Source organism: Equus asinus, chromosome X (genome assembly GCF_041296235.1).
Source record: "Equus asinus isolate D_3611 breed Donkey chromosome X, EquAss-T2T_v2, whole genome shotgun sequence".
Taxonomy (NCBI): domain Eukaryota; kingdom Metazoa; phylum Chordata; class Mammalia; order Perissodactyla; family Equidae; genus Equus; species Equus asinus.
Window position 1 is genome coordinate 69,018,702 of NC_091820.1, and position 25,453 is coordinate 69,044,154.

The 25,453-nt window shown below is 36.3% G+C and overlaps 1 protein-coding gene across 8 annotated transcripts in view; it reads left to right on the plus strand.

The window, feature by feature from the left end:
• The window catches only part of DACH2 (dachshund family transcription factor 2), a 472,014-nt gene that overhangs the window by 18,858 nt on the left and 427,703 nt on the right, over positions 1 to 25,453 (plus strand). The window lies entirely within an intron of this gene.

Consider the following 25,453-nt stretch of genomic DNA (forward strand, 5'->3'; position numbering starts at 1 on the left):
CAGGAACTGATGTGTCGTTTTATCGCTCATAGTGCCTAATATAGTACATGGATGTAAGTACGCAAATGTTTTCAGTTCACTGACTTAACAGTGTAACTATGATTTATTATAATTAAATGCATTTACTTTGGGAAATGTTCATATTTTAAGAACTTTATTACAATACCTAAGGGGTGTATTTATTCTGATTCTGATTGACAGCTCCTCTCAAACAACAGAAACCTAGGGAATTGCTAATTCTGTCTCAGATAGTTGCATTTGTCCTCATTCCAACACTTTCTAGATGTATGGCCATCCAAGCCTCAGTTTTTTCATCTAAAAATGGGGATAATATTAGTTACATAACTCATAGACTTGTTAGGAAGGTTGTTTGAGATCATGTACAAAAGTGCTTAGCACATAATAAGAGCTCAGTAAATGTTAGCTCTTCTCATTACTGAAAGCGGTATCGCACTAACATGTGTGAACACTCACACATACATGCATTCCGAACACAAGAAAAAGAGCAAATCTCAGAACAAAATGAACCACTTCTCAGAAATTTTTGCAACCAGTACTAAATTAACTGGTTGACTGTGAGTGACACTGTGTGCACTTCATTTTCTAGGAAATTCTGGTATGTTGACTTTCTAGGCTGGTATGGCAGCTGGTAGGCCATTTATTACTAGTTCTATTTTGGTGGAAAATTCAGCCTTGTGTGTCATTTAGAGTTTGTGACACATGTACCCTCCCAAGGCTTAATGAGTTGTCTGCAGATGGGCTGTTATTTATTACAGTCATGTAGAATAAAATTGATTGTCTTCTAAAATTAATTTTTCATTTGCCTCCAGCCTTGCTTTAATAGAGGACACACAGTTGCCTGTTTGCAGAAATACTGTTTAATCACATTAATATCTCAGCCCCCCAGGCTGAAGAAGATAATTGTACAAACGAACAGCAAAATCTGTATCTTTAACTTCTTTTTATGATTAAATTATGCAAATGACTTATCTCCTGCCCTTCCAAGCACTAATCATCTAATTAGGAATGATGTGTTAAAGGGATGGTTTTGAATGAGGAGAGGGACGAATGCAGGAAGCAGAAAATGGGAGCTGACAATGAAACCACTGAAGGTAGAGTAATGTGTACTAGATAAATCTATGTACTTGGTACAAAAAGAGATAGGAAGGCTCATATTTACCATCCATAGACCTGAAATGTGTCATCTTTTGGCAGGAAATAGAATTCCTTATCTCTTACATCTTTTTTGAGATTATCTTCAAATTCTCAGTAAGGCAAATGTAAAGTTTTCTGTATTCTTGAACACTCAAGGAGTCTAGGGGCTATACGCTCACCCAGTGAAGAAGCTGGCTTGCTCTTTTAATCCACGGAGGAGGATGTGCAGCGAAGGGATGGGGCTGCACCTTGGTCAGGAACACACACTAGGTTTTTCAGACTACTCCTTTAACAAAAGCAGTTCCCTTTGCCCTGAAAAATTAAACAAAGTCAGGACATGCAAACCTAGAACAAATATATCCCTCCTACTGGGGAACTGGAGTTTAAATTCCAAGCAGCATTCCAGGTATGTATTTGCAAGCTCTTACCTCGCTTCTGCGCTTCTGCTTCCAGACATGGATTGTGAAGAGTTTTTATCACAATAATCCCATTTAGTTGTGGCCATAATTATTCTATACAATATAGATATTGTCCCTTTATCGATAATAAATACTAATTTTAACAATTAATAACTATAATAATAATAAACAATAATATTATTAATATTCCTTAGCAACCACGTCAAACTTTATACATTGGTATAGTTCTTAAAATAATATAAAACAAAACATAGTAAATCAGGTCATAGAAATAAAATGAAGTAAGTTTACTGTGGACATTTTAGAGCTTCCTAAAATTCTTTCTTATAGATGCATTGGTGGGAGTCAGAAATCATAGTGTTTATGTCCTTTTAATATAGTCTTTTGTCGATTTGAATTCTATGCTTTAACTGGCTATTACAGTTAACTCCAGGGTATTTTCTTTATATAATGTAAACCATTTCCCGATGTATTTGAGAACAAACTCTCAAGAAGTGTATCTTAAATAAAACATAAACAAAAATTTGTGGATTGTACCAGATAAGTTTTCTCAAGTTCTTGAGACCAGTGGCTGTCATTCTGTTACTATTTCTCATTGAGCTTATTCTCCTGCGTGTGCTGGTTCAGTTCACTGAGAAAACCCACTGAGCACCAGCAGCTGCTGTTGTCTATTGGAGTGTGGCAGGTACTTACTTTATTGATGCCAACTGGATATAGGTATTTATTTACCATCTTTGCTTATTAAGAGTAGAGATCAAACTACAGTTTATCTGATTTTATTGGGAAAAAATGTTTAAGCTATTTATTTGGACAATTGAAGCCAATGAATCTAACTTATGGGACTTTCCAAGGTTGAAGTTTTTGAACTTTGTTCTGGAGATTTGACATGCGTTCCTGTAGAGTACAGCCATTTATAGATTTCTACAGTGAAGAGAGCGCTGCCTCCAGGATTGCACCAGATTCTGAAGGGCCAATTTAGCCTGTGGAAATGAAGGATGAGTCCTTTAGAACTTATTCTGTTGTGATCCTTGAAGCTTTCTCTCTATTTTCCCTTTGCAAACTAACGTGATTATTACATTCCTCCTCCCCCAAAAAGTGGTGCATCACCATATAAAAAACAATGAACTGAATATGCCCCTGATAATATATTCTTCTTTTGAAGTTGAGTTAATCCTCAAAGTCATTAGGTGGTTTTCCAATACGTCTAAATAAGTTGAACACACATTCCTTTGGTTTCGAAGGAGCCAAAGAAGAATGGTTTGAATATTTGGGAATAGTAATAATCAATTTTATAATCCCTGGCTCCTAGTAAGTTTTCCATAACATGCCATTTGTACATGTCAATAGAATAGTGGCATTCAAACTCATTTTTATTATTTTATTATAATAAATATTTTTATGATTTATCATTTTATTATTTACATAAAAGATTAACAAGAGATCTGCTTCAGTGGATTGAGAGAGTCCCTGCATCTCCACTGACTCAGTCACCACATCAAGTGCTACCCACACCTTCTGGGCTCTTTAGGCACCTCTGCAGAATCTTAGGGTCCTGAGGAACAGATTTTAAAGCGTAGTATGGAGTAATTAATGCTTTTTGAGTATTGTCCAGAAAGTTGGAAAACAATGTGAATCTAAAACTCCACTATTTTTTTTTCATTCAAGGGCTAGAATAAGGGATGCATAAAACAAGCTGATTATTCACCAAATGGGAAATTAGGTACCTATGCAGGAAGCTTATCTTCTCTGAGAATTGAAAAAAAGATCTCAGAGAAGTTTACCACCTACTGTTGCATTGTGGCTGGAATTATGACGAAATTTTCTTAAAATTCCAAACTACACAACTGGGCTTGTAATATGCCTCAGGAGGACTCAGAGGAATAGGTAGTATGGAAGATTAATCTGCTACTGTTTTATTTTTCCTCTTTGATAATTAGGAATGGTGAGTGATCTTTTGAAAAACCTAAGGTTGCTATACACGTATAGCAACTTGGTATGTGTCAAACTTAGTAAATGATCTGGTGGCAAAGAATATATGCCTCCGGTGAACCCCTCCTGTGAGAGGCAACCTTTCTCAGCTTCCTAAGAATATAGGGGAGCTCAGTCAATAGTTTTTCTCAGTGCTCCTCTCATTTATGTGACTTTTTCTTTTCTACAATCCTTTATTATGTGTAGTGGTAGGGAATCTTAATGAGATGGGACAGGGTCTAACCCCAGGCTGTAATTTCTAGGTAATTAGTTTAAGAGGTTGAGGCAGGGGAAGAACATGTCTTTTAGTCTGCTAAAGGGCTTGATTCCTTACCCAATGCGTGCTTAACCTTCTGGCATGCTCGGCTCTCTAAAATCTTGCCCTTAGATGATACTAGTTTGGTGGTAGCGATTAATTTCTGTCTTTTTTCTAGGGGCTTTTGATGTTCACTCGTTTTCACAGTTCTAATAGACTATCCAGAGTGACACTTATTAAATATAGGGCATTATATAGCTTCTTTCATACATATTCTTTATATAGTGGCTACTAAATAAATTTTGAATAACTTTCTAACTGCCCATAATATTATTTAGTTTAAAAAGCTGATTTGTTAAATGATATCCATTATCATGTATCTATACCCAAACATAGACCTGGCTGCTACACTATAATTAAATGAAAATTTGCAGATTAAAGTTCCTAGAAAAAAAGAAGCCTGCCATCTTTTTAGAGAGTTTGAAGTTATAATAATAATTTCCGTTTATTGAGCGTCATCTATGAGCCAGACACTGTGCTTGGGACTTCCCAATTTAATCCTCACAACCGCTTTATGAGTTTGCTATTGCTGGTCTCTTTTTACAGCTGAGAAAATGGAAGCTAAGGGAACTTAGATGAAGGAGCTAGCCAATGAAGAGCCGGGGATTCTCTCACACCGAACCCATGCTCTTTTGACTGTACAATCCTGTACTAACTAGAATAATACATTAATTAAACATCTGTAAATGAAGGCACCACCTGGGTTTGGCTTGAGGAAAGGATATTTGAGATAAGGATACAAAATTTAAACGATCTGTTTTTGGTTTCTTAGAACACATCTTGATTATTGATGCATTTCAGAGGGGTGGTAGTATTGGCAAAGGATAGTTTTCTTCAAGTATATTCTCATCAAGCTCTGATTATAAATGGGATAGAGATTGTCATCTATATAATGAATATATATTTTGACAAGTCACTTGTTCATTGAACTTATCAGTAAACATTCCAAATACTGAAGAACATATTTCAGGGGGAAGTAGACTCATTGAACCTGCCATTGTTCTGTTTCTCTTGTCTACTGCCTTTAAATGATAAAATGGTATTTTGAAGACAGGTAGTAACAATCCTCTAAAAAATAATTCAGGCTGTTGAATGTTAAGTAGGATGTTTATAGGGAGCTATAAACTGGAAAAAGTCTTACATCCCTCCTGCACAGGATTTAATTATGCAATTTGCTGTGACTTCAAGGAGAATGAGAGACCACCTTTAGTACAATATTGCAAAGGAAGCATACTGGGGAAAGGAGGAATGAGAATCCATACAAATTGTGGTCCAGACTTCAGGCAGGGTTATAGAAAATATAAGGCAATTACATTTTCCTAATAATAGTGGTGGTCTAAATTGTAGGGCATGTATGAACCCTCTTTTTCATATGTATCTTTTCACCTTTGTCAAGTTAGTGCTATCTCATTTTGGAATGGAAGAACCAGGTCTCAGGAGGATTAAGTGTCTTACCAAAGCCAAACTGGCAATGGTACAAAAGAAATGGCAATGTACTAACTTGGAGTACCCTAGTCACTGGACAATGTTTCCTATATCATTTTCATTTCCATATAACTCAATTTACTTAGGGATCTTGGAATAGCTTATTAACAGTAGTTAATGAAGTATTACAGTTATATAGGATGACAATAAAATTTAATGAGAGGTACTTCATGAGCAGAGTGAGATTTATATTGTGAAAACATGGTCAGACGTGTCAACTACCTCAAGATTATAATAGATGCCATCAGAGGAAAGTTTCTCCTAAATTTTTGACATACATAAACCACTATAATAGGATATAGAAAAAGATTTAGATATGGTCCCTAATTTCAAATCTTACCATATAAGGGAGAAACTGAAGGATATTTTAGTTGATATATAATTCCTATCAATAGAAACTAATAAGGTAACTTGCTATCTGACTTAGACGGTCTTTTGGAAAACACTTTTACAAATATTTTCCAATTTGAGACTGGGGGTGGCGGGTACCAGAATGTGTCTAAGTCTGAGATTCCACTATGAGAAAGAAGGAAACTCTGGTACATAGAATGTCGAAGGGTAGTAATAGGGTTAGAGGGAATATATACCAAGGAAATTGGATAAAATAAGTAATAATGGGCTCCTAGGTGTGGTTTATTGTCATATATTGTACAGTCGTGCATCAGTTAGCAGTGGGGACACATTCTGAAAAATGCATCACTAGGCAATTTTGTCATTGTGCAAACATCATAGAGTATACTGAAGGGGGACAAAATTTGCCATCCCAAAATGTGTCTCTTTTGACATGAGGATTATTTTCGGCTGATTATTTTTAAGAAACAAAAGACTCAGTTTTTCTCTTTGCCTCTCCCTTAACTGCCTAAAAGAATTCAGATTAAAAACCTGGCTCAGGGGAACAAGACAAGGGTACCCCATCTCCCTACTCTTATTCAACATAGTACTGGAAGTTTTGGCCAGAGAAATTAGGCAAGAAAAAGAAATAAAAGGTATCCAAATAGGCAATGAAGAAGTGAAACACTTGCTGTTTGCAGATGGCATGAATTTATATATAGAAAACCCTGAAGAATCCATCAGAAAACTGTTAGAAATAGTCAACAACTACAGCAAAGTTGCAGGGTAGAGAATCAACTTACAAAAATCAGTTGCATTTCTATACTCTAATAACAAACTAACAGAAAGAGAACTCAAGAATACAATCACATTTACAATCGTAATAAAAAGAAGAGAACATATAGGAATAGGGGCCGGCCCCGTGGCTGAGTGGTTAAGTTTGTGCGCTCTGCTTTGGCGGCCCAGGATTTCACCGGTTTGAATCCTGGGTGTGGACATGGCACTGCTTATCAAGCCATGCTGGGGTGGCGTCCCACATGCCACAACTGGAAGGACCCACAATTAAAAATACACAACTATGTACCAGAGGGTTTTGGGGAGAAAAAGGAAAAATGAAATCTTTAAAAAAAATCTAGGAATAAATTTAACCAAGGAAGTGAAAGACCTATACAATGAAAACTATAGGACATTATTGAAAGAAGTAGATGATGACATAAAGAAATGAAAAGATATTCCATGCACATGAATTGGAAGAATAAATATAGTTAAAATATCCATACTACCTAAAGCAATCTACAGATTTAATGCAATCCCAATCAGAATCCCAATGACATTCTTCACAGAAATAGAACAAAGAATCCTGAAATTCATATGGGGCAACAAAAGACCCCAAATAGCTAGAGCAATTCTGAGAAAAAAGAACAAAGCTGGAGGCATCACAATCCCTGACTTCAAAATATACTACAAAGCCATAGTAATAAAAACAACATGGCACTGGGACAAAAACAGACACATAGATCTATGGAACAGATTGAAAGCCCAGAAATAAAACCACACGGCTATGGACAGCTAATCTTCAACGAAGGAGCTAAGAAGACACAATGGTGAAAGGAAAGTCTCTTCAATAAATGGTGTTGGGAAAACTGGACAGCCTCATGCAAAAGAATGAAAGTAGACCATTATCTTTCGCCATACAAAAAAATCAACACAAAATGGATCAAAGACTTGAAGGTACACCCTGAAACCATAAAACTCCTAGAAGAAAATACAGGCAGTACACTCTTTGACATAGGTCTTAGAAGGATCTTTTCAAATACCATGTCTACTCGGGCAAAGGAAACTAAAGAAAAAAGAAACAAGTGGGACTTCATCAGACTTTTAGTCTGATGCAAGCAAAAGCAAGCTTCTGCAAGGCAAAAGAAACCAGGAACAACACGAAAAGGCAACTCACCAACTGAGAGAAAATATTTGCAAATCATATATCTGACAAGGGGTTAATCTCCAAAATATTTAAAGAACTCACACAACCCAACAACAAAACAACAAACAACCCGATCAAAAAATGGGGAGAGGATCTGAACAGACATTTCTCCAAAGAGGATATACAGATGGCCAATAGGCACATGAAAAGATGTTCGACATCACTAATCATCAGGGAAGTGCAAATCAAAACTATACTAAGATATCACCTTACACCCGTTAGAATGGCTATAATCACCAAGACATAAAATAACCAATGTTGGAGAGGATGTGGAGAAAAGGGAACCCTCCTACACTGTTAGGGGGAATGCAAACTGGTGCAGCCGCTATGGAAAACAGAATGGAGATTTCTGAAAAAGTTAAAAACAGAAATACCATACGATCCAGCTATCCCACCACTGGGTATTTATCCAAACAACTTGAAATCAACAATTCAAAAAGACTTATGCTTCCCTGTGTTCATTGCAGCATTATTCTCAATAGTCAAGACGTGGAAACAACCCAAGTGTCCATCGACTGATGAATGGAGAAAGAAGTTGTGGTATATATATACAATAGAGTACTACTCAGCCATAAAAAATGACAAAATCGTCCCTTTAGCAACAACACGGATGGACCTTGAGGGTCCATTAGCTGGGCTCCCCTCTGTGTTCTTCTGTTTCTGTGTGGCAAAATCAACACTTGTGTTCTAAACCTTTGCTCCTTTTTACCTCTCTGTGAATTGTCTTCCTTACCTTTGAAGTCCCTTGCTCTCCCCAGCCGCAACTTCTTTTGTCTTTAGCTGAGGATGATATTTAAGGTGAGAGCTTTGGCTGTTTTGGTGAATTACTTTGTTTCCTGGGTTTCTCCCATGTATACATGTTATTAAACTTTTGTTTGTTTTTCTCTTGTTAATCTGTCTCATGTCAATTTAATTCTTAGACCAAACAGAAAGAAGAACCTAGAAGGGTAGAGGAAAATTTCTTCCTTTCCTACAGTACTTACACAAACCTGGATAGTGTAGCCTACTATACATCTAGGCTATATGGTTCTAATCTTATGGGACCACTATAGTATATGGGATCCCTCGTTGACCAAGACATTGTTATGTGGTGCATGACTGTACAATGGTTTCTAGATAAGTACTGACCTATCTTCCAGGGACTATTAATAAGAAATTGCTATGCCAGTAGTGAAGGAGCTTATTTTATTGGTTAGATGACCTGTTTAACCTCAAAGAAAGGGAGCTTAGAAAATTTTGTGTAGGCTGGTACATTTTAGGTATTTTTATCTGTACAATTGGTAAAATGAAAAGGACACTCAATAGTAATTCCAGACCAGCCACTTTCTGCTGAGAGTGTACCTGGAAGTCCATTCTCTTTTCTCTGGTCCACTGTATAATTGCCGTAAATAAAAAACTAAAGGAAGACAGAGAAGAAAGTGGTTGAAACTCGGGGTGAATCAGTAGTTGGGGAGTATTGTGTTACCCTCTACTCCCAACCTTGGGTCTAGTTATAGGCAAGGAGTTGTTCTTTGGTGGTGCCTATGATAGAGCGTTTATCTGTGGCTATGCCATTGATCTTATCAGATAAGGTATTTGACATTATTTTCTCTCTTTTTAGTATGATGTGCCCTGTGGTTACCTGAATAATGGCTCCCTAGAGAAGTCCACATCCTAACCCCCAGAAGCTGTGAATGTTACCATACGTGGTAAAAAGGATTTTGCTGATGTGATTAAGGTTAAGGACCTAAAAATGAGGAGATCACCCTGCATTCTCTGAGTAAACTCAATGTATCACAAGGTACAATGTATGAAACAGAGGTAGGAGGGGCAGAGTCAGTAGTAGGAGATGCAACAATGGAAGCAAGAGGTTGGAGCGTTGGGAGGAAGAACCATGAGCCAAGGAATGCAGTGAGCCTCTATGAACTGAAAAAGGCAAGGACATGGATTCTTCCCTGAAGGAACCAGGCCTGCTGACACCTGGAGTCTAGACTTCTGCCCTGCAGAGCTGAGGAGAATGCATTTGTGCTGTTTTAAACCACTAAGTTTGTGGTGATTTATGACAGTAGCAATAAGAACCTAATACAGGCTTTAAGCTCTGTCGTCCCTCCCATAACATCTATCATGTGACTGAGTACATGGTAGACAGTAAACATTTTTTGCTTCCTATGTTACCAGAAAAGCTAGGAAAAGATTAACTAGAAGTGACTCTGCAAATCTTTAAATAATCAGTGGATAGTTGTTGAAAAGGATTTGGAAAAATCTTCAGAATTTCTGTAAAATGTTGGATTTGTCATGAGCTACATAAGGATTAATGTAGCTAAAGTCTATGCAAAATACTATGAGTTTTCATATTCATACACAAATATTTAGAAAGTATAGGAGGTTAGTACTCATTAGAAATTTTGACTTGGGTGTCATTTAGCTCCAGCAGAAATGTCTGAATGCAATAGACTATCTACATTGATATTTTTATCACTAGAATTAAGATCCAATTATTATGTAGTAGGAAGAAAGATAACTTGGGGTTTTGGGGGGCCTTAGTTGCATTTTCCTTCATAAACCATGTCAATGAACAAATGTCATTTATTTAATTGCTTATTAATACTCCATCATATTGATAACAAATACTGGACAAGAGCACATCACAGATAGGCATGTTTAAAATAATAATAGCCTGTATGGCTGTGTAACAGCCTCTGAATGAGTTATATAAAGTACTGTGTTAGTTTAGCCTGAAGGCCCTCAAGTAGGATGCAGTAGTTATTAAGTAAGTAACTAAACCAAAAACTATAGATAAGACTGTTCTTAGTCTATGGTACCAAAATTCTCAGTAAAAATGTTATATAGGTTACAGCTGGATTAAGAGTACATAAAATATTAAAATTAAAAATATTCATGTTTTTTCATATTCATATTTTAATGTCCTTCTGACATTGAAATATCTGACATTTCATAAAAATGAAATTTATCATTTCTCCTTTACTAGATGGTCATTCCTTCTACTTTTTCCATCTTGTTAATAGTGTCACCTAATCCTCTAGAATTTCAATTTAATAATAATTTTTTAAAAAAACAAAACTTCACTTCCTTTGTCTTTGACATCCAAACTACTAAATTCTGCTGATGGTCTCTTCTCAGGATCTCTGAAAGCATCTCCTCTCTGGACTTTTATGTAGATCTCCACGTTTCACTCTTTTCACGATACCACAAACCATGATACTGTGATACCATAATTTACTCTTCCTTTTAAAAAAAATTTATGGAGGTCATAATAATTTATAACATTGTGAAACTTCAGTTGTACATTATTATTTGTCAGTCACCATATAAATGTGCCCCTTTACCCCTTATGCTCACCCTCCAACCTCCTTCCCCTTTGATAACCACTAATCCATTCTCTTTATCCATCTCTTAGTTTATCTTCCACATATGAATGAAATCATACGGTGTTTGTCTTTCTGAGTCTGGCTGATTTCACTTAACATGATACCCTCAAGGTCCATCCATGTTGTTGCTAAAGGGACGATTTTGTCACTTTTTATGGCTGAGTAGTACTCCATTGTATATATATATACCACAACTTCTTTCTACATTCATCAGTCGATGGGCACTTGGGTTGCTTCCACATCTTGGCTATTGTGAATAGTGCTGCAATGAACATAGGGGTACATAAGTCTCCTTGAATTGTTGATTTCAAGTTGTTTGGATAAATACCCAGTGGTGGGATAGCTGGATCGTATGGTATTTCTGTTTTTAACTTTTTCAGAAATCTCCATTCTGTTTTCCATAGCGGCTGCACCAGTTTGCATTCCCCCTAACAGTGTAGGAGGGTTCCCTTTTCTCCACATCCTCTCCAACATTGGTTATTTTATGTCTTGGTGATTATAGCCATTCTAACGGGTGTAAGGTGATATCTTAGTATAGTTTTGATTTGCACTTCCCTGATGATTAGTGATGTCGAACATCTTTTCATGTGCCTATTGGCCATCTGTATATCCTCTTTGGAGAAATGTCTGTTCAGATCCTCTCCCCATTTTTTGATCGGGTTGTTTGTTGTTTTGTTGTTGGGTTGTGTGAGTTCTTTAAATATTTTGGAGATTAACCCCTTGTCAGATATATGATTTGCAAATATTTTCTCTCAGTTGGTGGGTTGCCTTTTCGTGTTGTTCCTGGTTTCTTTTGCCTTGCAGAAGCTTCTAAAAGTCTGATGAAGTCCCACTTGTTTCTTTTTTCTTTAGTTTCCTTTGCCCGAGTAGACATGGTATTTGAAAAGATCCTTCTAAGACCGATGTCAAAGAGTGTACTGCCTGTATTTTCTTCTAGGAGTTTTATGGTTTCAGGGTGTACCTTCAAGTCTTTGATCCATTTTGAGTTGATTTTTGTGTATGGCGAAAGATAATGGTCTACTTTCATTCTTTTGCATGAGGCTGTCCAGTTTTCCCAACACCGTTTATTGAAGAGACTCTCCTTTCTCCAATATATGTTCTTAGCTCCTTTGTTGAAGATTAGCTGTCCATAGACGTGTGGTTTTATTTCTGGGCTTTCAATCTGTTCCATAGATCTATGTGTCTGTTTTTGTCCCAGTGCCATGTTGTTTTTATTACTATGGCTTTGTAGTATATTTTGAAGTCAGGGATTGTGATGCCTCCAGCTTTGTTCTTTTTTCTCAGAATTGCTCTAGCTATTTGGGGTCTTTTGTTGCCCCATATGAATTTCAGGATTCTTTGTTCTATTTCTGTGAAGAATGTCATTGGGATTCTGATTTGGATTGCATTAAATCTGTAGATTGCTTTAGGTAGTATGGATATTTTAACTGTATTTATTCTTCCAATCCATGTGCATGAAATATCTTTCCATTTCTTTATGTCTACTCTTCCTTCTTTTTATCTCTCCATATTTGACCAATTTCATTACTCATTACTCTCCATCATGGAGGCTCTTCTGCAGACATTTCGATCCGCTTCAATTTCCCAGACTCAAGACACATTCATTTCTGGAAAGACCTCTCTGCTCCTTTCTACTAATACGTGTCTGTTGCCATTTGAAAACTACTTCAAAAGATGTTTTAAAGCAATCTCTCAGTTAGTCTTACTCAACCTTGATTCCTTTTTATTCTTACTGTGGTTTCCAACACTTACTGAATCCCTGACTTGTGATTTGTAGGTGGGGCAATGTTGGCTCATACCCACTATGGCACTCCTATTGCTGGGTGCTCGCCTGGCCTTTATCAGTGTCCTGGATGTGTGTGGTACCTGTTCAGTGTTCTTCAGTGCTGTTTCAGATTTACACACAGGCAAGTTTCGTAGATCAATGGTCAAAAATATTACTCCATATTCTCACATTCATGAATTGCGTGGAAATAAAGAGTGAATTGCGTTTGGAAAAAAATCCAAAAAACTGTAGCTAAAGAAAAGAGAACTTTGTGCATCTGATTGCTGCTTTCTAGGTTGATATCTCCTTTAACTCAGTGAAAAACTTTGTGTGTTTTGATTTTTCCAAAAAACAGTGCCCTACTCGTAGAAGGTGCTCGATAAGTATTGAGTTTAATTGAAACATTATAATGAATATTTTATTAAAGATTAAATGATGCAAATAGCTGCTTTTTGTTTTTATTATTCAATCCATTTGCAACCAGCTTGACTTTAACAGTGAGAAACTTCCCAAGTCACATGATATTGTGAAAAATTCAGTATTTTGTATAGGTGTGTATATGTGTGTGTGTCATGTAGCCTAGCACACGGCCTGTCACGTGGTGAATACTCAGCTGATGGTATTTAACAAGAGCAACATTTGAAAAAGATTCAGCCTTCCTCTAGGGGATAGGAAATAAAGATTTGGTGGATTGTTGCTATAAGTTGCTGTCTTGGTTAACTCCACATAGCCTTCTAAAATAAATTTAATAAGTAATATTCACTAGTATATTTAGCACTAGGACAGAGATGGTAGATTCCAAAGAAGTGAATGATCTGTTCCTGTTTCCTACCTTCAAGGAATCCTATTGGGTAGACAATATCTGCACACATGAAACAACAAAAGAACACAATTAATTATCAAAACATGTGATATAATCTCTTTAGGTTCTGTAGAAGTTTAGAAAAGGGAGGGATCTCGATGTTTTTGGTTCTTTAAAAATGTAAGTCTGCTTTTCATTTATTTTGAGATTGTGTGGGGAATCACAGCCTCCTTGTCCTTATGCATTTAAACTATATGCTGTCAGCAAGAATTTGGCTTATCTTTTTTTATGCAGCATAGTGCCCTCTGGTGAATGTTCATTCCAGTGTAAGAATTCTATTCCACGGACTTTTTTGTAAAATCAGTTATTGTATGAAACATTATTGGAAAGTAAATTCTATTTGCTCATTAGTTTCCAGAAAATAATGACATGTTGCGTAAGAGAAAGACAATATTCTGATTCATAATTAAAAATTTAAAATGATTGTAACTTAAGCTCACATAGATTTCTTTTACTCAGTACAACAATAATTTGCCTGCCTTCTCTTTTCCATTACCCTCCTATGTGTTAAGTAGATTAAACTCCTTGTGTTTACTACTAGTGTTGCCAGTTGCTACTTTTGCGTTTCTTAAAGATAAAGAGGTTGTACTAATACCGACATTTCAGTATAATTCAACAGCCAAGGATGGTATTATTCTACAGAGGAAAGCATTTGATCCGTAGGCTCAAATATCATGGGTCAAAACTGAATTGCGTTATTTTTCCTCCCATTTAAGCCATGAATTCTCTTAACACTTTCTTTACAACATGTTTGCTTAAGGAGATAGAATCTACTTTTTTCTTGATGTAACTGGAAACTATCTTGTGTTTAAAATGGTTCATAACAATATAGAACATCAAGGCAAATAGCTATTTTAGACAGATATATTTTAAGAATTTTCAGTATAGACTATTTGTGATCCCAGTCCCATTCTTGATTTTTCTCAAGGAGTACACAAAATTTCACCAAAACAAAAAAGGCAAGTATCTTAAAAGAGGAATACTGTCCTTACCGATTACTTTTTCTAGGTACTGAGAACTCCTTTAGATAGTTTATATACTAAGAGGTATGTGCAGTTAGTCACGAGGCAACTAACTAATCATCTACCATTTGTGGATGACTCTATTGTTTTCTTCAGAGACCTGCTTATGGCATTTGTATTATAAAGATAATCATATATTTTTTTGTTTTTTAAGTGGACATAGGTGGAAGGGAGTATAATGTGAATTCTACTAGTTGTTCATAAGTCAGCTTTCTTGTTCACATCATTGTGATGTGATCTTCCTGCCCCGCTAGTAACCTCTATGTATATCACTTGAAACTGACAGATTGATGGAATTGTTTAGAATTCTGTGTGACATGGAAAGAAACCAGACTGCCCCAATTCAGCTAATTTGACTGTGGGAGACTAATTAGCATTGAGTTGTTTTGTGTAAAAATATCAAAGCCATGGAGAACTTGGTTAAAGTGAATACCCATCTTATGTTGGGGAATTTAGTGCATCTTGGGAAAACCCCTGCATATTCTTCATGAAGAAACTTATAAGCTCACTAAAATGTAGTCTCCCTTCAGGATATAGCTAAGTAGAAAAATTTGACAGATATCATTTCATGTACTTCGTTGAAGTTATTTATTTCAGTTGATTATTCATCCTAAAATACTCTGTGGTTTCTTAAACTACTCTTCAAGGGAGCAGGTATTAAATATTTAACATGAAAGATTTTGTAGAATCAAAATGAAAAATTGCAGACTAATGAATAAGATATATAACTTATTCAGTAGTATTTAGTTTTACTAGATTAAAGTATATTTTATTCGGGTAGGCTGAGAGAGTAATTCTACCATGATCCCTATTAAATTCAGTCTAAATTTCGACAACACACAAGTGCTTGCTATGATTTTTACCTTCTTCAGACAAGAAGTATACTTACTCTATATGACAAGTGACTGAGGTTCTAGTTTGTCCGTCTCCCATTTTTTTTCTTCAGTTTTATTGACACATAAAATTGTACATATTTAAAGTATGCAATGTGATGATCTGATGTGTGTACATTGTGAAATGATTACCACGATCAAGTGAATTACCTCACATAATTAACTGTTTTTTTAAAATTTTACATATAAGTGATCCCATACAGCATTTGTCTTTCTCTGTCTGGTTTGTTTTACTTGGCATAATGTCCTCCAGGTTCATCCCCATGTTGTTGCAAATGACAGAGTTTTCTTCCTTTTTAAGGCTGAATAATGTGCCTATGTGTGTGTGTGTGTACACACATGTGTGCATGTATGATCACAGTTTCTTTATCCATTCATCTGTCAGTGGACAATTAGGTTGATTCTATATCTTGGCAATTGTGAATAATGCTGCAGTGAAAGTATATTGCAGATATCTCTGTGAGATACTGATTTCATTTTGTTCAGATATGTACCGAGAAGTGGGACTGCTGGATTGTACGGTAGTTCTATTTTTAATTTTTTGAGGAATCTCTATACTCTTTTCCATAATAGCTGTACCAGTTTACATTCCCACTAACAGTGTACAAGGACCTGAATAGACTTTTTTTCCCAAGAAGAAATACAAATGGCCAACAAATACATGAAAAAGTGCTCAACATATCTAATCATCAGGAAAATGCAAATCAAAACCACAATGAGATATTACCTCACACCTGTTAGAGTGGCTGTTATCAAAAATGCAAGAAATTGAGCCAGCCCTGATGACCTAGTGGTTAAAGTTTGGTGTGCTTGTCTTCAGCAGCCCTGGGTTCAGTTCCCGGGCATGGAACTATACCATTTGTCTGTCAGTAGCCACGCTGTGGCAGTGCCTCACATAGAAGAACTAAAAGGACTTACAACTAGAATATACAGCTATGTACTGGGGCTTTTGGGAGGAAAGGAAATGCAAGAAATAACAAGTGTTGGCAAGGATGTGGAGAAAAGGGAACCCTTGTCCCTCTCTAATTTGCTATGTGCTGCAGGGAAAGTCACCTATCCTTCCTCAGTCCTGTTTATTTGTAAGAGGGATAATAACCACTTTACTTACCTCCCTGAGTGATTGAAAAAATTGAATAAAAACCATGAATGTCGTTTGAAAAGCACTAATATATATTTTAATATTTGTTTTTATCCCTCCCTTCACTAAATTATAAGCTACTTGAATACAGAAACTGCATCTTATTGTTTTATACTAATTTTTATTTACTAGGCACCAACTACATGCTAGGCTCTGTTCTTACTACTTGGAACAAAAAGATTGATAAAATATAGTCATTATACTGGAGGAGCATATATTTTATTTTATGGAGGGATAGAGGAGGGGATTAAGTGGGAGCAGTAGACAAGTATTCAACTAAATATATTGCTATAGAGCTATGTAATAGAGGCATGAGAAAAATACAGGAAGTGCCATGGCACCAGAGATGGGGAAGTTATTGATGGTGACTTGGGAGATTCAGATAGTATTCCAAAGATGGCTTCTTTAGAACTGGTTCCTGAAGCATGGGTAGGATTTTTTTCAGGCATAATTGGAAAGAGGACATTCTAAGGAGAGAGAAGAGGCTGGAGAAAGTGCAAATGTGTGGAAGTACTTTGCATGTTCTGGAGAGACTGAGTAATTTGGTGTTGTTGAGGTGTAGTATAGAGATCCTAGTGAAGTGGGCTAGGGTTAAGTTTTTAAAACCTTGGAAAAAATATTCTAAGAAGAAAGACTAGGGCGAAGAAAAGAAGACTAGGGGCAGGGAAATTATCTAGGAGACTACTTTAGTGCTCGGAGGAGATTTTGAGGACTTCGCAATGGCAGTGGGAACAGAGAAGGTATTTGAGAGACATCCCAGAAGTAACATTGACGGGATTTGGTGACTGAATGAAAAACTAGAGAGAGCCTTCTTAGGTAAAGAAAATGAGCCTTTTTAGGTCTTGTGATTCAGAACCATGCACAGGACTTGTACGTAGTAGGGTGTCATTAAATTGTTGTCTAATTGAATTGGTTAAAGCTTTTCACTAGAAGATATTAATATTATCATCATAAACATGAGGCTTTATTTTCTTGTTTCCACAGCTGCCATTCCAGTAACTTTTAAGGGTATCAGATTCACTATTAAATGATTTTTAAGGTCTCCAAGGGCAAGTAAACAATTCTGTTTTTCAAGTAAAAGCAGAAAGAATTTATAGATTAGCTTCCTTGTTATCGAGGACAGGAAAGACTAGGTAGAGATATGCAGAAACTTGATATTTGTTTTCATATCAACAGAACTGGATTGATGTTTGTCTTTTCAGCATACCTGATTAAAGGATTAGCTAGGTAGATTTCGAGCATTTTTAATTAAAATATTACATTTGTAAAAAATTTTAATTAGCCTACGTAATTCTCAAAAAAGCCCTCTGAAGTTGACAGAAACTGTATTATTACACTCATATTCTAACTGAGGACGCTGATACTTGAAAAAGTAAAGCAACTTCTCTAAGGATGACAGCTAGTAAATCGTAGTGGCAGGAATTCCCCTTTTTTCTCATTTCAATTTCTCAGTGAGACCCAGGAATATGTATTTTTATTAAGCTCCTTAGGTTATTCTTCAGGAGCTAATACTTGAGAATCCTACATTTTTAAACCAGACTGGAGTTGGGAAATGGGAATGGAGCAGGGAAGAGGGGTTATGTAAAAGAGAAGAGGTGTCTAAGGGATTGTAACGGGATTATGGAGGACAGTGCCATAGATTCTAAGAAAGGCAGAGAAACAGTCGCACACATTTCTAGGCTCTCAATTCAATTCCTGGGTTCAGAAACAAGGAGCAGGGGTTCTCGTGGTGGTGGTGGTTGTTGTTGCTGCTGCTGTTTTTCTTAGTTTTGGTGTTATTATTATTATTGATATTAACTTATTTAAACAGCTGATGTGGAGCAAATTCAAGTTACTGCCTTGCCCCACCAGGCCCTAGTGGTGGTGAAGATGTGTTCATGGCTTCCCTGGTTGAAAGTCAAATGCATTTCTTGCAGTAAAATATAAGCTCCAAGAAGGTAGGAGCTTTGCTTTGTTCATTGCTCTGTGCCCAGAACCTGGAACTGTGTCTGCCACAGACTAGATACTCCAAAATCCTTTGTTGAATCAGTTTTCCCGTGGAAAGACATGTTCTAAATTTAAACCTTTGGTATTGTTGTTAAGCAGTGATACTCTTTTTGTAATTAAAGTCTCAAGAGGTTAAGATATGTAACATAAAATAATAGGTTGGTTCCCCTGCTGTGTGTAGGACTGCCACCAGTATTCGCCACGATTGGGCTGAGCAGTTTCTAAAGGCTTGATTTCAGTAGCAGTTGGGTCTATTAGAACTAGAAAAATTACTTCAGGTACATTATACACTAAATAGGCCTTTGTGGGCGGGCCTAGAGTCATTATATTTTGAATGAGTTGTTTCAGTTGACTTAGAATTTGGGAAAGTGGTAAATTAAAGTCCAGGGTATTATTGTGACATTATCTGAAAAAAAAATTTGCGCCTTGGCAATGTTTAATTTGTACTAAAATTTAAAAACAACAAAAATAAATTCAGAAAAACTTTTCAGATTGGAGTTACAGCAATACATGAGGATAGTTAGAGGGAATAATTTGCTGCCTAGCACAAGTCCAACAATATAATAACAGATAATAAGAATTAAAAGTAACTAAAAATGAATAATTTACGCTTTCCAAAGCACTTTCATACATCTTATTTCACTGGACTCTTAAAATAATGCGTATTTTATAGGTAAGGAAATGAGGCTCACCAAAAATAAATGCCCTCTCCAGGGATATGTAGTTGGTAAGATTGGTGTTCCATTTCTATCTTGTATATTTCTCCAAGTGTGTCCTACAGAAAATGAGTTTTGATGGTTTTAAAGAACTCTCTCATGCCTCCAAAATGTGAGGAAGTTCCGTTTTCAAATGTCTAGGAAACACTGAGTCAAAGAGGTTCTTAATGGTAGTACTTATGGTCTTTAGCCTGTAAAATGCTAACGTGCATCATATTTTTACATATCTAGGTGTAAAATACCGTAGCCAGAGTTTTCTCAATTTTTCTGATAAGAGAACACTTTTTCTCTTTTTTGCAGAGCCTTTCCCGAGAGTGGTGTTTCTCAAAACTTATTTTGGGGACTGCTGTTCAGGGCCTTGCTTTCAGAATGCTGTCACAGTCAAAAAGCACTGTCATGGTAGTTCAAGGTGTAACCTCTTCTAGAGCTATTTGACCTTTATGATAGGAATCTTGAAGATTGAAGTCTTCAAGGTCCAAAAGAAAAAAATCTTTAATGCAAGGATTGTTTTTAACAAAATCAAGAAGCTGGAGGAGACATCTGGGGGTAGGCGGTACATCCTAAGTGCCCCTTAAATTGTATTACAGAATCAACTACCTATTCCAGATACTTAAAAGGAAAGCCCTATGGAGCTGACTTTGATATAGAAACAAGGCTTTGGCATAAGGATATAATGACACATATTACAGCATAATTTTTCTTTTCCTTCTTATTAATAAGAAAGGCAATCCATAAATGATTTATGCTTTTACTAATAAAAAACAGAACTATATATTCTAAGCCCTTGGATACTTAAAAAAATCATTTGAAAACGATTTGAAAGGTACAGGAATGATAGCCCTGGGGAATAGAGAATAAGTTTTCTTTTTGTAGGGTATTTTATTTCATCCAATTTAACAACTCAATTCAATAAATAGGTTTTCTGAGTGAATGAAAAAAAAAAAAGCATGAATGAATAAGTGCCAGCTGTGTAATGTTCCATCTGAACAAGGCATTGTGGAAATTTCAAAGACAAGTAATATGTGATTCTTTACCTTCAAAAATTTGTAATGGAGTCATAAGCCCCTACCTGCTGCCTACTCCAAATCAATAGCTTTTATGCTTTACAAAGTGCTTTTGCATTTATTCTCTCTCTAAATCTTCATAAAACTCTATGAGTTAGGTAGAACAGACTTTCCTCTCATTTTATAGGAAGGCAGAATGACTTGCTTGGGCTTCTACTGCTAATAAATGATAGAAGGACTTGTACAATCTGTCCTGTATGTGTAGAAGGCCAAACCCTGATCCCTCACTAGAAAGCTGTCCCTGATGAACCACGCTCACTATATCATTGTGTTCAGTCAGCATTACATATGAATTTTCACTCCTTGGTGTGTGCATTCAACCTGTTCTTAAGTTATTTTCACCAGGGCATGTTCTGAAAGGAAGAAACTAGGCTTACTAGTTTTTCAAATCCTCTTCTAGTTAGTGTTCTGTTGGCGCATACTGAAGAACACACTTCGCTAAGAATCTTTGGTACAAGATGATGGTTGTGTCTGAGTCTGTTTAGTACTTTCCCTCCTTGCATTTCCTGTCTAAATGAACATTGTTGGTAAAGTACATACTGCATTTGTAAAATGTAAAATGATTTGCACACTTATCTTCTGAAAGATTAAAATACAATTATATGCATTCCACTTACCAGGAAAGTGTCATGATATAATAGAAAGACACCGGAAGATAGACAAGGTCAGAAGTCCCGAGTTCAAGTCATGGTTCTAGAATTTACAAACATGTAGCCATGGCAAAGTCATTTAACCTTGCTAAATCTCTATCCTCATTTGTAAAATGGATATAATAATAGTGATCCTTTTTGTCTCATTGGATGTAAACTGTCTGATTTTCCTCACAGTTTGCTATCAGAGAGTCATCTTTGGACCCACTTCCACCATAGTTTTCTAACCTACAGCATTTCCCACACACTGAATGGACTTTTGTGGCCTGAAAGGTTAATGCTCTTTCATGACATGGGATGTTTGTTCCCATATTTTTGGAGGGAAAACTAGGTAAGATATTGGATAAACCCTTTATAATCTTTATTGTAATTAATTTTTAAACTGATAATGTCACTGATAACATAATAAACCAGTGATTCTCAAACTTTGGAGAGCATCATAGTCTACAGGGGAGCTCGTTAAACATACATTTTCAGGTCTCACCCAAAAGATTCAGTGGTTTGGGGTGGGAGAATCACTGTTACAAACCCTGTTTTAATCATGAAGAAATCTAGGAACAAGGAAGTAAAATAAAATGATTTAGCCAAACGTGAAGATTAGTTAGTCACAGAAACATGTTTCCAGTTCTGGGTCTATTATTGTACGTGCTGGGCCAGATATCTGTCTCTATTGCCAAGACGGGGAAAAGTAGATTGAGTAGCATTCTCATTGTCCTAGAACACAGATCCATTGTACTCTGCTTCCATAGATTCTACAATCCAGTCAGTCTTTGTGTAATTCTGTGCATCATATTGCTTTGGTATTAGTGCTAGGATCTTTTTAGTGGATGCATTCCATGCATAAGCGGTCAATTTTTTATCGATAAATCTGATGTGGCTGCAGATTTGACCAGGTATATGCTAAAATATGTTACCATTAAAAATAAATTTTTAGGATTTTGTTACCCATTACGATTCTGATAGAAGACAGTAATGAATCTGGAAACCTTAGACCCACAGCAAACTTCTGTATTTTTTTTTTTTGAGGAAGATTAGCCCTGAGCTAACATCTGCTGCCAATCTTCCTCTTTTTTGCTGAGGAAGATGGCCCTGAGCTAACATCCGTGCCCATCTTCCTCTACTTTATAGGTGGGACGCCTGGCACAGCATGACTTGACAAGCAGTATGTAGGTCCACACCCGGGATCTGAACTTGCAAACTCCAGGCCGCTGAAGCAGAGCATGCAAACTTAACTGCTGCGCTACCAGGCTGGCCCCAGCAAACTTCTGTATTTTCAGATAAAACTGTATTTTTGTGGATCTGTAAAATGATTAAGAATAATACTTGGTTTTGGTAATGTGAAGAGACAGGTAATTGATATTGGGGCTGAAGCTTTGACTTAAAACATTTACAATGAATTGTGCCTATAATCTGCTTACACACCCTCAAAAGGAAGAAACATACCTATTCATGTTGTAAGATAAGTAGCTTTGAGGTAAAAATTTGGACCTAATCTTTTCCCATACCATAATACTTATTTCAGCCTTATTTTATTCTATTCTACTTTAGTTTTTAATAATTTTCATTTTTATTACTTCATAGAAGATCTGTAATTTTGGTATATTTGAATTTGCATTAATGAAAAAAAACAAAGAGAAAAACAAAACTCATCCTAGCAGGTTAAGCATTTCAGCCTGCCCTCCATGGTACTACTCAAGTGCGGTAATGATATTTTGTTTTTCAAAATTCATCTAATTTATAATTAGAAAAGACCACAGTTCCTAATGCAAGGTCCAAATATGTCACTAAAGTTTCCTGATCACAAATAATAATAACTTCTTTGAAATTTAGAGCGCCTCATTGAAGTTTTGGGACTAGGGTTACTTTTCTTTGTCCTTCTGTAGATTGGTATTTGTAAAACTACTGGGCAGACAGTGTGTTTGTAGAGGACTTTGAACTCCTACCAGGAAAAGCATTTTAATGTAGCTTTTATTGTCATCACACAGCCATTATAACTGGTACAATTGGTTGTGTTAAGCATTGACGATCAGGGTTCACGGATTACATTGTCAATTTTGTCATAAACTTCCTATTTGACTGTGAACATCCAACTTTACCCTTTTTATTCCGGAATTTACCTTCTGTAAAATGTGGCTAATAATATTTAACTACATCATACAGAATGTTATGAAGCTTAACTTTTCTTTCTTAAGATTCTCAAATATAAAAACCATGACAATTATTAGCACTACTTTATTCTGACTGGCATCTTTGTGGACAGTCTTAGCATAGCATGTATAAATAAGTTAGAGAGGTAAAGTTTTCTCCTTCTCTCTAGTATGTAGTTAGAGAATTTTGCATGTATCTTTCTCCTATATTCCATCCTCCCACTCATGGACTTGAAGGAGATCTTGCATTCTCCTAACTTAAGCTGAAAAATTATTCATTTCACTCATTAAACAAATATTAATTGAACACCTACTGTGTGCCAGGAATTGGGTTTAGTGCTGGGGGTTCAAAAATGGTATTTCCCTGTCCCTGCTTTTGAAAGGCTTAGAAGTACAGATCACAAGTTTCTTCAGCTGAGTCCTGCTATTGCTTCAGGTACAGTGTAAGACAGCAGGATGCTGACAGGGCCTAACCTAGCAGGCCAGTTGAAGCTATTAATGATCATGTCTACTATTTCATAGGAGTGAAGCTCAAAGTGCTGGCTCTTAATTTCCATCAGTCATCCATTATCTAGCTGTCTGACCTTGGGCATATCAGCTCAGCAGTTTTGCATCGCAGTTTTCTCATCTGTAATCTCTAAGACCTCATTTAGTTCTGAGTTTCCATGGTTTCTGTCTTCCAGCTATAGGTAAGACAGCAGTTTATAAAGACAAGGGAGTTTGTTTCTTTTGATTAGCCTCATTAGCCAATGATGAGTGAAAAAGAACGCCTGGGACGGAAGGTCTCCTATCAACCCTTGAGTAAATAACACCTTTCATGGTGTGTGTAAAGGGAAATGATGAACTTGGTGAGCCTATCTAGCCCAGTATAAACGAACAAACCCTGAAGTCATGTGTTGTCTTCTTGGATGACATTTCTTTAATTTAGAGGATCAACCAAAATTGGACTTTACTTTGAAGTTAATGCTACGTGCAGTGTTAAGTGAAGGCAGAAATGAAATATTTTATTTTTCAAACAGAGGGCTTGATGTGATTTACTCTATCTTTGTAGGAGGCAGATTTATCTTGCTCAGAATGTTCTTATTGTTTGTACTCCTTGGAGTCCTAAGAAAACTCATGCATAATTTTCATTTCGGTGCAGATAACACAGGCTTCTTAAAAGTTTCTGCTTAGAATCTGTGTTTTTCTTTCCCCGCTTGATGTGAGTGGCAGGAGGCTCAGGGGGGAGGGGCGAGTCTCCTACCGCTTGTGTATCATGGCCCAGCAACTCTATGCTTTAGGCGATTATTTCAAAATCCAATATATTCAAACTTTGGCCTCCAGAGAGCAGTAGAATCAGTACACAAGAACAATAGAGTGATAAATATAGAATTTTCATTAAGGAAAAGACTATATTCTGTCATTTTAAATCAGTGTTCAGAAGGTGATCTCAGCGTTCACAACCTACTATGTGCTTTAGCTTTGTGCTTGTGAAGGAAACAAAGGAACGGAAAAGAAGTTGATGGTGACTTTTTCAAATAGTATTGTGGCATAAAGAAATAAATTTAATATATGCCGAGAGTGAGCTCCACTAACATCGTGACATTAATTTAATGCGAGTCTCTTTGAGCCCCGCGTAATTGCTGTCAAGAAAGGTGGTGCAGCTCAGTGAGGAATCGTTTGTTCAGAGCCATCCAAAATGTGTCTGGCTCACTAGAGTAACACAACTGTTACAATTTCTAGTTTTATTTTTCTTCACAGTATTGGTTCATTTGTGAAGGTAAAAGAAAGGGCTCTCTAAAAATGTCTATTTTGTTCGAAAGTATGATTGCTATCTATATTTTCCTTGAATTGCTCATTATATCATGTTCACAAAAGCTATTTTGTATTAAAATGCATGAACTTTTGCATTTAGGCTGCGTATACTTTTTCTCTGTGATTATATCCTTTTAAGAATTATAATTTAAAAACCTCCTTCTTTTAACCTTGTGATAGTTTAATTTTTTAAAAATCTCAAAAAGCAAAGGAATCAATTAGCAGTAGCTTTATTGTTGTTAGTCTATGGACTTTGGCTCTGCAAACTTCTGTTCAAGATTCCTTTGATAGAGAATTAAATTAAAAGAAAATAAAAGAAAGACAAGAAACACTCACATCAGCTCAAAAGTTTTTTGCTGACTTTTAGTTAACAAAGCTCTAAATGGCTACTAGT